Genomic DNA, 14,565 nt, shown 5'->3' on the forward strand with positions numbered 1-14,565 from the left:
TGGGCCATGAGATTCAGTTTTAAACAATCCACAAAACAGTGGAATACTTCTGGAAACCAGGGGAAATTATTTTTGTGTTAAATCACCAGTATTTAAAGGCTAAAAAAAAAAAAAAAATCTTTGCTCTTTAAACAGATTTTCAAATACATGCAGAGGCTGTTCCTAGAGTTTTACTGCTCAGAAAACAGCTCTAGAGTAAAGTTTAGTGGGCACAGCCTCACTCCTTTTTCCTTACCTATAATGGCCTGAATCTATTTCAAACCTTCTATGAAGGTTTTATTGCTTCTTTATTAAGCTTTTGCAATATATATTCTGTCAATAACTTATCTATGGAATTAATGTAATGCCCTCAAAAGCAAAGGAATTACTGGGCTTCTTCCCACAGATTCAAGGGAAATTGGGATGAGGCAACTCTTTAATATGTCTGGGAGATACCCAGGCAGTACTCCTCTGTTCTCTGGCTGACAGCTGCATGTGCATGAAGGCACAAAATGCTTGTTGTTTAACTACAACCCAGAGGGAAAGCTAAGGGCTACTTCATAGAAGAAGCAGATCTCTATCATCAAGTGAAAAACATACCGAGTGTCCTTCTCAGGGAAGTTACAAGGGAAAATATGAATGAGAGTTTGGATCAACAGATAGAGAGGCACAAAACAAAGCTGAGAAAGAGCCACAGTGGCCTTGCCTGGACAGACAATAACAAAAGACTAGAACACAGTGGTAACCTGAATAATTTTTCTTACCCTTTTTAGCTCTCTTTGTTGTTATGTTAGTACACACTGACTCTCACTGGCATATTTATCACCAAGGAAGGAGTGGGATAGGATATGGGTAAAGAAGATGGCAAGGAATACAATAAAAGAGGAATTTGCATTCCTATGTCTTTTCAATACTATGATAACTTACTTCTCAGATGTTAACAGCACATGCTGACATCACATGCTGTACTTTTTATCAAATAAAACCTTTAGGTATTGATTCACAGAAAAGAGATGACACAGAAACTAGTTCTCAGTTTTAACACTACCTTTCATATAAAAATTACTAGAGGTTTAGAAAGAACATTCCTGGGAACAGCTAGTATCTTCAACTTTATCTTAAGCAAAATTCTAATAAGTATCAGAAAACTAGAGCCCCTTATCCAGTAATGCTGTTTTTAACCCCAGTTTTCAAAGGAAATATGATTAATATGACTGTGGTTTTAGTCAGGTCTCTCTTCAATATTTTTAAAAATCCTTTCAAATTAGACAGAGTGGTAGAAAACTAAAGCTATTTAGTTTCTAAAACTGTTTCGAAAACAGACTCCTGGAGAGAGATCTTATAAATATTTCTTGGGGAAAAGATTGTAGTATAAGTCCTTATTGAATCTCTGTTATTTTATGTAGCACCTCATTCGCATGCACAGGCTGGCGAGGAAAATAAATTTTTTACTGCTTGCAGAACAACCTATTTCAATGATCCAATTTTCAAAAATAATACCCGAAAATCAGTGGGTTCCTTCCATATGGAAAACAGTAATTAATGCATTGTTTTGTAAGTGATATTAACATTCAAGAAATGTCTTATAGCAAAGGAAAAAAATATTCTGCTTATCATACAAAAGTTAGACTGAGGAGGAAGTTACCATTTCCTGAGTCTAATGTGCCTTTGAGGTGCTTCGTGTGTCCTTTCCAAGATGTGTAATTCTATTTAAGTGGAATGCATTACAATAATTACCCTTATTAAAGAAATCAATATATTTAAACAGGTTGGCATGCAAACAAAGTTGCTATAATCTCACTATGCAGTTAGCTATGCAAGTACTGTGAATTTCAAAATTTTGCTCCTTCACTGCTAAAGGCTTCTGTATCACAAAATGAAGTTTTGCTGTGTACACCTGCTGACAATGACATAGACTTCATTCAGACACCTTCTTTCAATGAACCGAGAAAAGTTAGAAAGGTTATTCAAGTGAGAAAAAAGGGATTTATATTTAGATTTATATGGATATACCAAATACTAGTATAAATGGCTAATACTGTAAGTTCATTCACAAACTTCTATATTCTTCCCCCCAGAAAAGTTGTAAATCTGTTTGCAATATTTAAAGATTTGGGGTTTTTTCCCCCGTTCTTTAAAAGCAGCAGAGAAGACAATATTTGTTACAGTCCCAACTAGCAAACAGCTGCCAGAGAAAGCCATCACAGTGGCTTAGTTTTTTCTCAATTCCTCTTGCAACAAAAAAGCTTTGAGAAATAAGTACAAGAAGAGTTCCAAGTGGTTTATAGTTCCTCATAATAAACCTACAGTTGTCATAAGCATTTCCTTCATCAGCACTCTGAACCCTTTCTGGCCATCCAAACCCTCATTCACTAATTATTTTTGGTAGATGCTTGATAGATGCTTGATACTCTCACCAGTAGAAGCCATCCTTCTACCCAGGCTGCTTTTTGACAGTGCCAGAAATGGATAATTCTCAGAAAAACTGGGTGTTGTATGTCAGGTTTGGTTCCTTTCTGAGGTAACAGAAAGCTGGACTTCAGAGTAAAATTTAGAGAGTAAATCATACAACCTTTTCTCTTAACATGAAACAGAAATTACTGGAAGTTTTCTTTACATCTACATATATAGAAACAATCACACACACATCCAGTTCAACAATATTTTAAAACTGACATTAAATAAAAATAATTTATGAGATTGCATGAGTCAATGAATAGACGTGCACTAAAAACAGGGTTCTCAAGGTGCCTTATAAGATGTTAATCTTAAAAATATCCTCATCAAAGAGAACATGCAGCCAGATGGGAGGTAGGGGGGAATAAAATAGTTATCCTAGTCCAAATAACATGTGCCTAGTGGCATACCGTTATTAGAACCAAAACAAAACCAAAATCATCACACAACCCCAGCTGTGTGGCAGCCCACAGCCCACAGCAATAGCAGAGTGAAGATGGCAGCCAGGCTATTGACTGTGGCTTGACCAACCAATCAACAAGGCAGGGGTGATGGGCAAAGCTCACACAGTAACATTGCTTCCTGCATTATCTGTAAATCCAGGAAACCACCTGAGGGCACCAAGAACTGCAGACAGCTTTCTGTTTGAGTATCTAGTCAGTTGCTTCAATTTTCCAGTGAACAGTGAAAAAGGAAGGATTAAGCTACTCACTCTTCCACTCCAATCACTTCTTTTTCTAGTTTTTCTCAGTTGAGAAGTAACTTTGCACACCAAGCCAAAAATACAGCATTCCTATGTAGTGTTTCCACAAACAAGCAGAAGGAGTACTCAAATGCAAGTTAAATGACTAATAACAGATAAGTGTAATGTAAACCCTAAAATCTGATCATCCAATAAAATGGTCTACTTAAAGCAAACTTAAGACAGATGTTAAGTATTTTTAAATTTTCCTAAGTGATAATTGTTCCAGATAGTCAGTGTTCAGTTGGGCAATTCAACTTCCTATATATTTTAGAGTACATTTTCTTAACTTTAACTGTCTATGGTCACCTACACTACAGACAAATTTTAGAGGAATACATTCTCACAGCTAAAGCAGAAAGTTCTTTAAAAAAAAACCCAAACAAACTAGAGAAAAATAAGACATTAGAAAACAAATTACAGTAAGACATCTATACAAATTTGTAATTTAAAACCAACAGTGGAGTATGACAGTCCTAACCACTAGATAATACTCTTAAAAGCATACCATACTAGACAACTGAGGGGAGTCAGACTGATTGATACCTATGATAATAAAAGTATTCTAAATAAGTTTGCTGATGATACTAAATTGGGAGGAGCCGTTGACTCAGCTTTGTCTACAGCTTTGTCATGAGGGGAAGTGGAGGGGCAGGCACTGATTTCTTCTCTGTGATGACCACTGACAGGACCCAAGGGAATGGCATGAATTTTTATCAGGGGAGGTTTAGGTTGGATATTAGGAAAAGGTTCTTCACCCAGAGAGTGGTTGGGCGCTGGAACAGGCTCCCCAGGGAAGTGGTCACAGCATCAAACCTTCCAGCATTCAAGAAGCATCTGAACAATGCTCTCAGGCACATAGTGTGAGTCTTTGGACTGTCCTAGGCAGGGCCAGGAGTTCGACTTTGATGATCCTTGAAGGTCGCTTGAAACTCAGGAAATACTATAATTCTGTGAAATTTAACGTGGTCCTTGCAGTCGTTGAAGTTGTGCCACAACTACAGCAGTTAATAAAATGGCTCAGGCCTGTTGTCTGACCTTGACAGCGTGTGTACACACAGCTAGCTTACATTCTTCCCCAAGCAGTGTTTTCTCAGGCATCCTGGCAAGAGGAAACTGCCCCTGACCCATGCTATATCTTGAATTGTCCCTGAACTGAATCAAGGGCACCTTATCAGTATGTCAAGCACAAAGCTGTGCCAAAGAGAACACAAGCTATTTAAACTATCTGTCCTGGCCCTGTATAGCTCACTGGTATAGACTTAACCTTAACTTAACCTTAAATTCCTTGATGATATTACAAATCAGATTGTTTTCAAATTCTGATATTCAATGGGCCAATCAGCTTTTTCTGAATGATTTTAAAGAAAAACAGTAAACAACTACAAAACTGCTATTTATACATGGCCTTCTGGAAATGCAACGTTAAGTTTCTGGATTTCTTTAATGCATTAATCTTCAAGATGTCTTTGCAGAGACTCACCTGTTTTCAAACCAGAGAGTGCAATTACTCTATGGAAAAAAACCCAGGAGCTTCAAAGTTTTCCAGACTCCTACTACAGCAGATAATCAAAAATTATCCTGTTTTCCTCCCCAGTTTGTCAATTTTTGTATTGAATTACAAAAAGATTACAGAAAAAGTGCCTGGGGAAATCCTCATAGAAGATAAGCGGAGAAGTAGGTCTCACAGGAAGATCTTTGATTGAGTCATGGTATCTTCTGCTTTAGGCAGACCATTTTCTTTATATCTGACTAAGAAGGAAAAGGAACCTGCCCTAAAGGCAGAGAAACTGATTTGAAGGCACTTTATATGTGACAGTATATGGTTTGTAAATCTTGTAAGATCGACTGCACTGTGGGCAAATGCTTCAGATCATACATAAACAGATTCTAGATAAAAACTTGTTTTAGTCAACATTTTTTGGTGTTAGGTAGCAAAAAACAAGTCAGAAACTTCATCCACTCTCACAATTTCTGATGGACTTGACAGTGTTTCATAATCTTAAAAGAAAATTTTAAATTTTAGAACTAATTGATAATATTGTTGGTTGTTATATTTTTCCATGAAGCAGGTGCAGGCACAACAAATCCTCGTTGTTTCATATGTACCAAATGGAAATTCTCGTCCTGTTGTTGTAGTTAAAAACCTGCAGTCTTTGGCTGCAGCTTTTGAATTAGTTGTGAAGCTGGAAGGCATCTTGGTCAGATTCTTGTCTACAGAAACAGAAACCTTTCACAAAAAGAGGCTGATTAGTATAGTAAGTGCCAAATTTCCTCAGGAATCTTTTGTTTAGTCCAGAAGAACAAAAATAAAACCCAAAACACAAACTGAAAAAACACACTGGCACTTGGGAGTCATTATGCTTTTGAGATATACAGTATGTGGCAAACTAACCAGAATGGGAATGGAGGGACTAAAGACAATGACTACCCTGGAATCTCTGACTGCTATAAAAAGCAATTATGAAGTCCCACAGGTTAAAGAACCTCATTGAGATTTTTGCAGGCATCCTATGTCATTGCACAGAGCAGTACAGCCCATTCTTTCTGTACATGAAGCAAACCAACAGGTAGGAACGAGAAAGGCTAAACTAAGAAAGTACATTGACTTAGTCTTTTTCTGTAGACAACAAATACAAACCACAAAGAGGACCAAATCCAAATTTTAGGACACATGGTTATTCAAAAAACACAGGTCATATCCTTTCAGACACCTTCATATCCTTAGCCACCATCTCATTTTTCTCTCCTTATCAAAACGATAATTAGACACTTGTAAGGTGAACATCTCTCTTTCCCCCACTTGTTAAATAATATCCCAATCCATCTGCCAGCTCAAAATAAGTCCCAATGACAGGAACCTCAGCCATGAAACTTAGCTTCCTCTTCCCCATGGTAAGTTCTGCAGTAGTAATGTACTGCTTAAGCCATATAAAATTGACTTTTAAATCAGGCTCTGGTCCTGAACCATAGCAGTCTGGCAGAAGGCAGCACAGGGAGCAGTACAGAATCCTTACACCCAGTGACTTTTTAATCATAAGAAATTACAAAGAACATCACTTATTCTAAAAAGAATAAACAAATATGTAATTCTATCTGTTTCAATGACTCACAGACTAAAATATTACGATAAATTTGATTTTTTTTTCACTTATCAATGACTACACTTAACTAAAACCAGTATTATGAACCACACATATTTTTCCAATGTGAAGGAAAAATATCAATACAATCCATTTTACTGTGTAATATTGGTAGGATTTTTGAGGATTCAGTTGGTATTTTTGCAGTTGTCTTTACAGCATTATTGGAAATTAAAACTTGTAATCTCATTGCTCTGCTAAAAGTGTATGTATCAGAGAATCAGATTTAGTCTTTGGTCACTTGCTGGACCTTGTAGATTTCTTTATTTTCCAGAGAAAAGTCCATATTACTACTTTCCAGCTTCATTCTCTGGTGATGATCCCTAACAAAAATAAGGCATTGCAGTAGCAAAACTCCACTTTGCCAAGTGTATAGTACAGCTATGTGCTGTGATGTCCTAAGGAAATTCTTTCAATTGTTTTAATAGACATTTTCTAATACATATCTCTTGTGAGACTGAAAGATCCACTAAAGACTTTGTCACTAAAGACAGCTTTTTACAAGCAGGAGATGAATTTTAATGCCGTTCTTAATAGACATTTTAACTCAATCAGAGAGGCTCTCATTTCATTAATTTACTGCAGAAATTTAACAACAACAGCATTATGGGGACAGCTGTGATGTAGGAAAAAATATTTCCATGTGAAAAATGCTTCCGGCCAATGCACGTACTCATCTGCCAATTCAAATCAAAGACAGACACTGCAGGTTCAAAATTATAATGACTTAGTCTCTGGAGATCCACTTGGTCATTCTATTAACTTATTGTTGGCATAAATCTCTAATAGGCACCAGAGTGACTGAATTATTAGGTTTATTTTATTGAAATTATAAGAAAGTTGGTGGGAAAAATAGAGCACTGACTATAATCTCTTACGTTATGTATATTTCTATTTAAAGAAAACTTGTGGCCACATCTCAAAATAAGAGTAACAATATCTTTAAATGAAGTTTCTTTTTCAAAGGTCTCTTTCATACAAATACCTCACCTGCTACAGTACATAGGTTGACTTGAACGGTTTCCTCCTCTCCCTGTTAGATATAAAGTTCTACACACTGTTTTACTGTTATAAATTAATAAATGTATAGCTTTTTCCATATCATCTCTAGCATGCTTTTTTTTGAAACAGGGACAAACTTCAAAATCATTTTGGGTCAGGCGGTGGATTATTTACCAAGCATTGCCACAACAAATAAGCAATGAAGAAAAAACACTGCAATAGTTGTTTTCAGACCCTAGCAGTTGAATTATTCACAGGACTCCAGAGATTTTTGATAAAAGTTCTCACCATCTCTGATAGAATATTTGACTATATTTTTTGTATAAAAATACCATTGATAACAATCTTTTAATTTAAAGTTTTAAGGAAATTGAAAATTATTAATATTCATCTACTGTTGATAAATTTTCACATTTTCCTTCATAAAGTTACAGAAAACTTTATTACCCTGCTAACAGTAATGACTCTTTGATGACATCCCTGCTTTGATACAGTAAACTAAACCAGCCAATTACTCTGTGTGGATGCAAAAGAAGTCTAGCAAGAAAATCAGTTGAGGTCCAGAAGTCTTGCATTAGTCAGCTGTCATATTAACTGGTAAATACACACAGTCCATATGAGCTCTAAAGGCTTGGTAATAAAGAAAATACATTGCCATCAAGGATAGAGTGACTTTTGAATAACATCCAAATTCTTTGAGCTTAGAAAGTTATCTTCCTTAACCCAGCCTGGCAAAGCAGTAGTTGTGTCTGTAAAAGTCTGATAACAATTAGCTTGCCAAATTAAAACCGATCATGAGCAACCTGATTTAATTGACAGTGTGTCTTACAGAAATGCACCTTGTATGTACTTAATCTGAAAGTCAAATGTTGAGTGCTTGTTCCAACATACTGTTGAATTACAGTCTTCCAGTAGAGATGGAAGAGAGGTTTCTCTAATAACACTGCTAAGTCACAAGCTATGCTGCAAACTTGCTTAGTGCTGCTCAGATTTTTTTCTTGAAGGGCTGACTAGAGCTCTATGAAATGAAAAGCAAGCAGTGAGTTGACAGACCAGACTTTAAATCCATTATGTGTCCCAGACCTAAAATCACCAGAGAAATAATGAAAAATCAAGTCAGGAAAGCAAGAAAAATTACAGACTTGAAGGCTGAAATGCTCAAAAATACATAGAGGTAAGAGACGTCATGTATTTGTCCCAGGGAAAGAAGTACCATGATTTATCATCTTGCTAAACTGAAATGAGCTATGTGTGTTATTTTCTTATTTAGAAAATGCATTGACACAAAGCTCTGGAAGATAGACATACAGGAACTGGATAGGATTTGCTTCTGAGATTGCATTAAGGGGAATCATAGAATCACAGAATCATAGAATCAACTGGGTTGGAAAAGACCTCTGAGGTCATCAAGTCCAACCCTTGACCCACTACCACCACAGTTACTAGACCATGGCACTCAGTGCCACATCCAGCCTCATCTTAAAAACCTCCAGGAACAGTAAATCCACCACCTCCCTGGGCAACCCATTCCAATGTCTGATTACTCCCTCTGTAAAAAATTTCTTCCTAATATCCAACTTAAACCTCCCCTGGCAGAGCTTAAGCCCATGCCCTCTTGTCCCACTGCTGATTGCCTGGGAGAAGAGACTGACCCCCACCTGGCTACAACCTCCTCTCAGGTAGTTGTAGAGAGTGATGAGGTCATCCCTGAGCCTCCTCTTCTCCAGACTAAACAACCACAGCTCCCTCAGCCTCTCCTCACAGGACTTGTGTTCAAGTCCCTTCCCCTGCCTGGTTGCTCTTCTCTGGACCTGCTCCAGCACCTCAATGTCTTTTCTGAACTGAGGGATCCAGAACTAGACACAATACTCCAGGGGCGGCCTCACCAGCACTGAGTGCAGGAGAGCCACCTGGGCACACTGCTGGCTCATGTTCAGCTTCCTGTCAGTCCAAACTCCCAGATCCCTTTCTGCCTGGCTGCTCTCCAGACCCTCTGTCCTCAGCCTGTAGCGCTGCAGGGAGTTGTTGTGGCCTAAGTGAAGGACCCGGCACTTGACCTTGTTGAATCTCATCCCATTGGAATTAGAACATCTCTCCAGTTTGTCCAGGTCTCTCTGAAGAGCCCTTCTGCCTTCCAGCAGATCAACACTCCCCCCCCAGCTTGGAGTCATCTGCAAATTTGCTAATGGTACACTCAATCCCCTCATCCAGATCATCAATAAAGATATTAAACAGGACTGGGCCCAGCACTGATCCCTGGGGGACACCACTGGTGACCGGCTCACCAGCTGGATGCAGCCCCGTTCACCAGCACTCTCTGGGCCCGGCCCTCCAGCCAGTTCTTAACCCAGCACAGAGTGCCCCTGTCCAAGCCGTGGGCTGCCAGCTTTTCCAGGAGTATACTGTGAGAGATGGTGTCAAAGGCTTTGCTGAAGTCCAGATAGACCATATCCACAGCCTTCCCCTCATCCACCAGGTGGGTCACCTGATCTTAAAAAGGAGATCAGGTTCATCAGACAGGACCTGCCCTTCCTAAACCCTGGTGCTGGCTGTGTCTGATCCCTTGTCCATCCCGTAGGTGTTGTGTGATTGCAAACAAACAAAAAATAAATCCCATGATACACAGGGAAGAGCCTGATGTCTTGAAAGGGTTTTATTTAAATAAATTGTTGTAAGCAGTATGGATTTCACTACAGCTGCATCCATACTTCAGTCATGAAAGATTACATTGCTTTGATTAGTACTGTACAAAGTGAATATGCTCATGCTTGTTTTAATGCTTACGTGCATATGTGTGGTAGCGGCTGTCTAAAGAACAAAATAACTCTGACATTTCCTTCATTCCTTGTAAATTCAGGTTGCTTGAGGACTCTGAAAACTCAGGGTCAGCATAGGCACTGCTAACATCTCCCAAACCCATAGCATATCTCTGAATTGATCTTCTGGGACTGAGAACTAAACAGACATGAGCAAGAGCTCTGAAGCCATAATTACCTCAACCAAAGAGACATTATCTGGGACATCATGATCTTTCCTGGGTGACTTCTGTCAGTTTGACAAAATGACTTTGAGTCACTTTTGGTCTCTAGGGGAAATTATAAAAGCATACAGAAAACTTACGACCATCATAAAAAGAAAACATTGTGAGGAAAGGTGTCTTATGTCTTTCTGAACAAGAGCCTGCAAACTCTGTTTTTTTGAGCTGGGGAAGAGAGGTCTATGACCAGGTCTCCCTGCTGAGGCAATGTGTACTTTGCAAACTTCGCCAGTTTGGAGTAACTTGCCTCTTGTTTACCTTGGGCCTCCATAGGAATCATGCTCATGTTATGGCTCCCAGTGGTGTTTGTAAGGAAATTTTATTTCCTACTAGGGGTCACCTGATGAAAGATCTCTCAGTTTGCTTAGGTAGCACCTTGTGGACTTTAAGAGGAGTATGAACACCACACAGGTACAGTGTTATTACTGAGAATGTTCAGATGCTTGGTGAAAAACATTAAAATCAAATATATGGGCAATGGCAAACAACTTGAGCATCATCTTACCATAGCTAGCAAGTAGTAAGAACACCTCTGGGACCCTTATCCTTATTTCAAATACAATACTTGCCAGATGGGTCTGGCAATGTGTTTCAAAGGTAGTGGCAGAAAACCAGTGACTACATTTTAGAAATACTTCTATGAAGTAACACGAAGGAGTTTATGTTTGTTTCTTAGAAAGCTAAGTGATAAGCTTATTAAATATTTTTAATAAAGTACATTTTGAGGAATATATAATAATTTTACAGAATTTTGCCACTTGTCTATTAAAATAATACTCAGGTTAAAACAGTGAAAACATATATCACTAAGACACAATCACATAATCATAATATCAAAGAAAGAAAAGCCTCATGAGCTTCAACATTCAATTTCTTGTTTATTTAAGTTTCTACCTCAATTCTGTTATTGCTGTTGCTATTCTTGTCCACAGACCTGTTTTACTCAATCCTGTACAAATAAAAATTAAACAGTCTGTCTATTGAAGAACTTATTTTTCAATCTAGTTTTAAATATCTTCAGAAAATGAATGCATGTCTACAGGGCTTTCCCCTGCATCTCTTGTGGTTTTGTTGGGTTTGTGTTGGGGATTTTTGGCCACGGATGCACTGTTTTTAAAAAACCTTCAGCAACAGGAGTGCATCAGTGCTTTATGGATCATAGGTCAGAGCTGGTTCAACAGAGGTTAAAGTTCAGGCTGGCATTTCATGGAAAGGCAATCAGTCTCAATGATATTGCATTTCTGTTAAAGAAAAAATGACTGAGTTCCCTGCTGGTCACCATATATCAAAGCTGCAGACTGCTTCAAATAAGCTATTTTTTTTGTTCACCTGTTAATAATGTATACTTCCAAATTCATTACTTTATTATTTCCCAGTGAATCAAAATTTTACTAGCTGCAAAGGAGACTATATGTGTTTTGTACTTACTCCAAAGTAACAGAAAAAAAAAAAGCCTCCAAGGGCTTGATAGATGGTGACAAATAACTTAGAAACAGGTGACTTTGCTAGATTTCTTAAATTATTTGTATTCTACTCTCTGTAAAGACTTCACAACAAATATATGAATTCATATAATTCCTTTCTGAACCATTGATCTTTTGCATACTTTTCCATAATATTTCTCCAGAAGTTATAGTTAATTTTCTTCTGCATGTTATCTATGAAAATGTAAAAAACCAAAATGGCCATGTTTGACCATGTGTGCTGGTAAAGACCCAGTAGCTGTATGAATTTACAGCTTTTGAAGTTTTGCCTTGCTGTAGAATACTAAAGTTAAAAAGCTTGCATAAAAAGTAGTGGCTTTGAATCTATGATTCAAATAGGGCGAGAATTCGTCACAAACTCCCAACAAACTCTACCCAGCCCAATAATACTAACAAAATCTTACTGAAAAAATCTTTATTTTAGGTCCTTTGACTTTAAATACACTGACTGGCAACCTAGCCATAAGTATGCAGAAGAGTTATGTTAGAAAGACACAAGATAAAGTTGCTGGTTTCTGTTCAAGGACCCAGTGTGTGATATCCACGCCAAACTGCCTGAATAGTGAAGCGTTTTGCAGCTGAAAAGAGCTGGTGAGTATTGCACTGCAGCCTGCCATTCTCATCCCAGGAATGGCAAGGTCACTTTGTTGTAATGATGAAAAAATTGTTAGACCAACACATTTGGTCAAGAGATGCAGGAAATGGCATGCTGGCCTGTTTTCCCTGAAAAATTACCTGAACATTGACATAACTGAACATTGACATAACTCCCCCTCCATGGCAGAAATGACACTGTGTGAACTTTATGTATCCATCTATTCATCTATATTTTTATCTATAGCTCTTGGGAGCCCAGACTACCTGTACTGCAATTTTGCTATAAGACCCATCATGCAGTGGGGAAAGAGTCTCAGGCCGCAGTTTTCTCTTCAAACATACAGCCTTTTTTGCTAGAAAGGTTAGGCACAATTAACTTCTTTCATGCAGTAGTATAGTTAAAGCAATAACTGAAATCATTCTGAAATAGCTTTAAGAAACCAAAGCACATATACATGATGAAAATGGATTCTTGATGTTGCCTTTGCATAGTTTTTGATATTTTTACCAGAATATTGCTTCCACCCCTGTGAAGGAGCTTGCCCAAATTGAATTGACATGTTTTTTCTTCCAGCTTTACAAAACACAGCATTTAACTGATAATAGCTGCAATCACAGTGGAAGGCCCATAAAACTTGCAATACTAAAATTAATTTTTAATTAAAAACTAGGGAATAAATATGCACCAGGAATCAGTTTTAAAATCTACAAATTAAATTTTTAAAGATTTTATTTTTACTGACTGATACAAAAAAAGAAATAAAAAGTGGATTTGAAATTAATCTTTATACCTAACAAGGGGAGGGAATGAAGAGCATGAAAAGTTAGGAAGGTTTTGTATCTGAAGAAATATATTACTTAAAACTATATCCTGCACTCCATTTCTTGAATCTTTAAGTGACTCTGCAAAATTACATCCCAGATGACCTTTTCCACTACAAATTCTCCTTTCTTGGTTGTGTCACCTTCCTACTTAATCAGCTCTAGTCCTTCTACTGTCCTTTAGCATTCACTTCCTTTCTTCACATGGGATGTTACTGGTTCTTTCAATACATAGCAAAATGTTGTGACTTGCACATGCTTTCCATTTCACATTTCTACCCTCTCTGCCCACCCACACAGACAATTGCTTTGTCCATTTTCACCATTTCAAATGACAGCTACTGTAGTTCTTTTCTCCAGCCCTGACAATTTACCCAATGACCCCTTCTAGGATACTGGTAGAAAGATTAAGATTCATGGCCTTTTATTTGGCTGTGCCATCTTTCTCCGTACATCAGTAAAAAGTTATACACTCTTTTATCCAGTTTTACTTTATTTCCCAGTATTTTAGCATTTGTTCCTTATCATCTTCATTTTCTCTCATTCAAGACTGAAAGATCAGCTCCTGCTGCTCATCAGACTTGCCCCATCATCCACTTGATATATTTTTAGTAAGCACCTCATGTTTTCTCCTCATTGCCTGGAATGCTTGAAAAGAGCTCTCTAGAAACATTCACAAAGCCATCTTATTTTCTTTGGTCAAATCACCCCTTAGCATTCTCTGTTGTCAAGATGTCCCTAACTCAGTGCTGTAACTATCTTCTGTCATGAGGAACATCTCGTAGTTCTTCTGTGCTTCCCCTTTTAAACATATATGTTATTTCTGTGTGCTTGGAACAGAGATTGTGTTTTTCTACAGTATTTCAACAGTGAAATATCGCTCTGCAATTACAATTGCTGTGTATTCACATGATAAAACTATTGCAAGTATCAGAATTAATGCTTAGGATTGATATTTAGAAAAAGTAAGGATAAGATTTTAGGGAAGTCTTAAACAGATTACCTGCAGTAAAAATTTTTAATTATTATTTTTTGTCCCTGATATCATCAGGGAGCTGGAATAAGAAATAATGGCAGGGAACTGTGAATAATGAATACTCAACAGCAAAGCTTGAGTGAATGCTTTCTGTTTACTAACATGCATTGCCAAGAAGGAATGCAATTATGATTTCCCTATAGGTCAACCATATGCCAAGGTTTAGTTTTACAAGGTTTAATGAAGGAAAAATCTGATGCTGCAGCTATTTCTGCCAAAAAAGATTAATTGATTTAATGTGCTCCAGTGCTCTAAAAGCTAATGCA

General features: G+C 37.6%; 1 protein-coding gene across 50 annotated transcripts in view; it reads right to left on the reverse strand.

The window, feature by feature from the left end:
• Positions 1 to 14,565, reverse strand: part of RIMS2 (regulating synaptic membrane exocytosis 2) — a 442,383-nt gene that overhangs the window by 55,745 nt on the left and 372,073 nt on the right. The window lies entirely within an intron of this gene.

This window comes from Myiozetetes cayanensis, unplaced genomic scaffold (genome assembly GCF_022539395.1).
Source record: "Myiozetetes cayanensis isolate MyiCay16 unplaced genomic scaffold, myiCay2020 scf1, whole genome shotgun sequence".
NCBI lineage: Eukaryota > Metazoa > Chordata > Aves > Passeriformes > Tyrannidae > Myiozetetes > Myiozetetes cayanensis.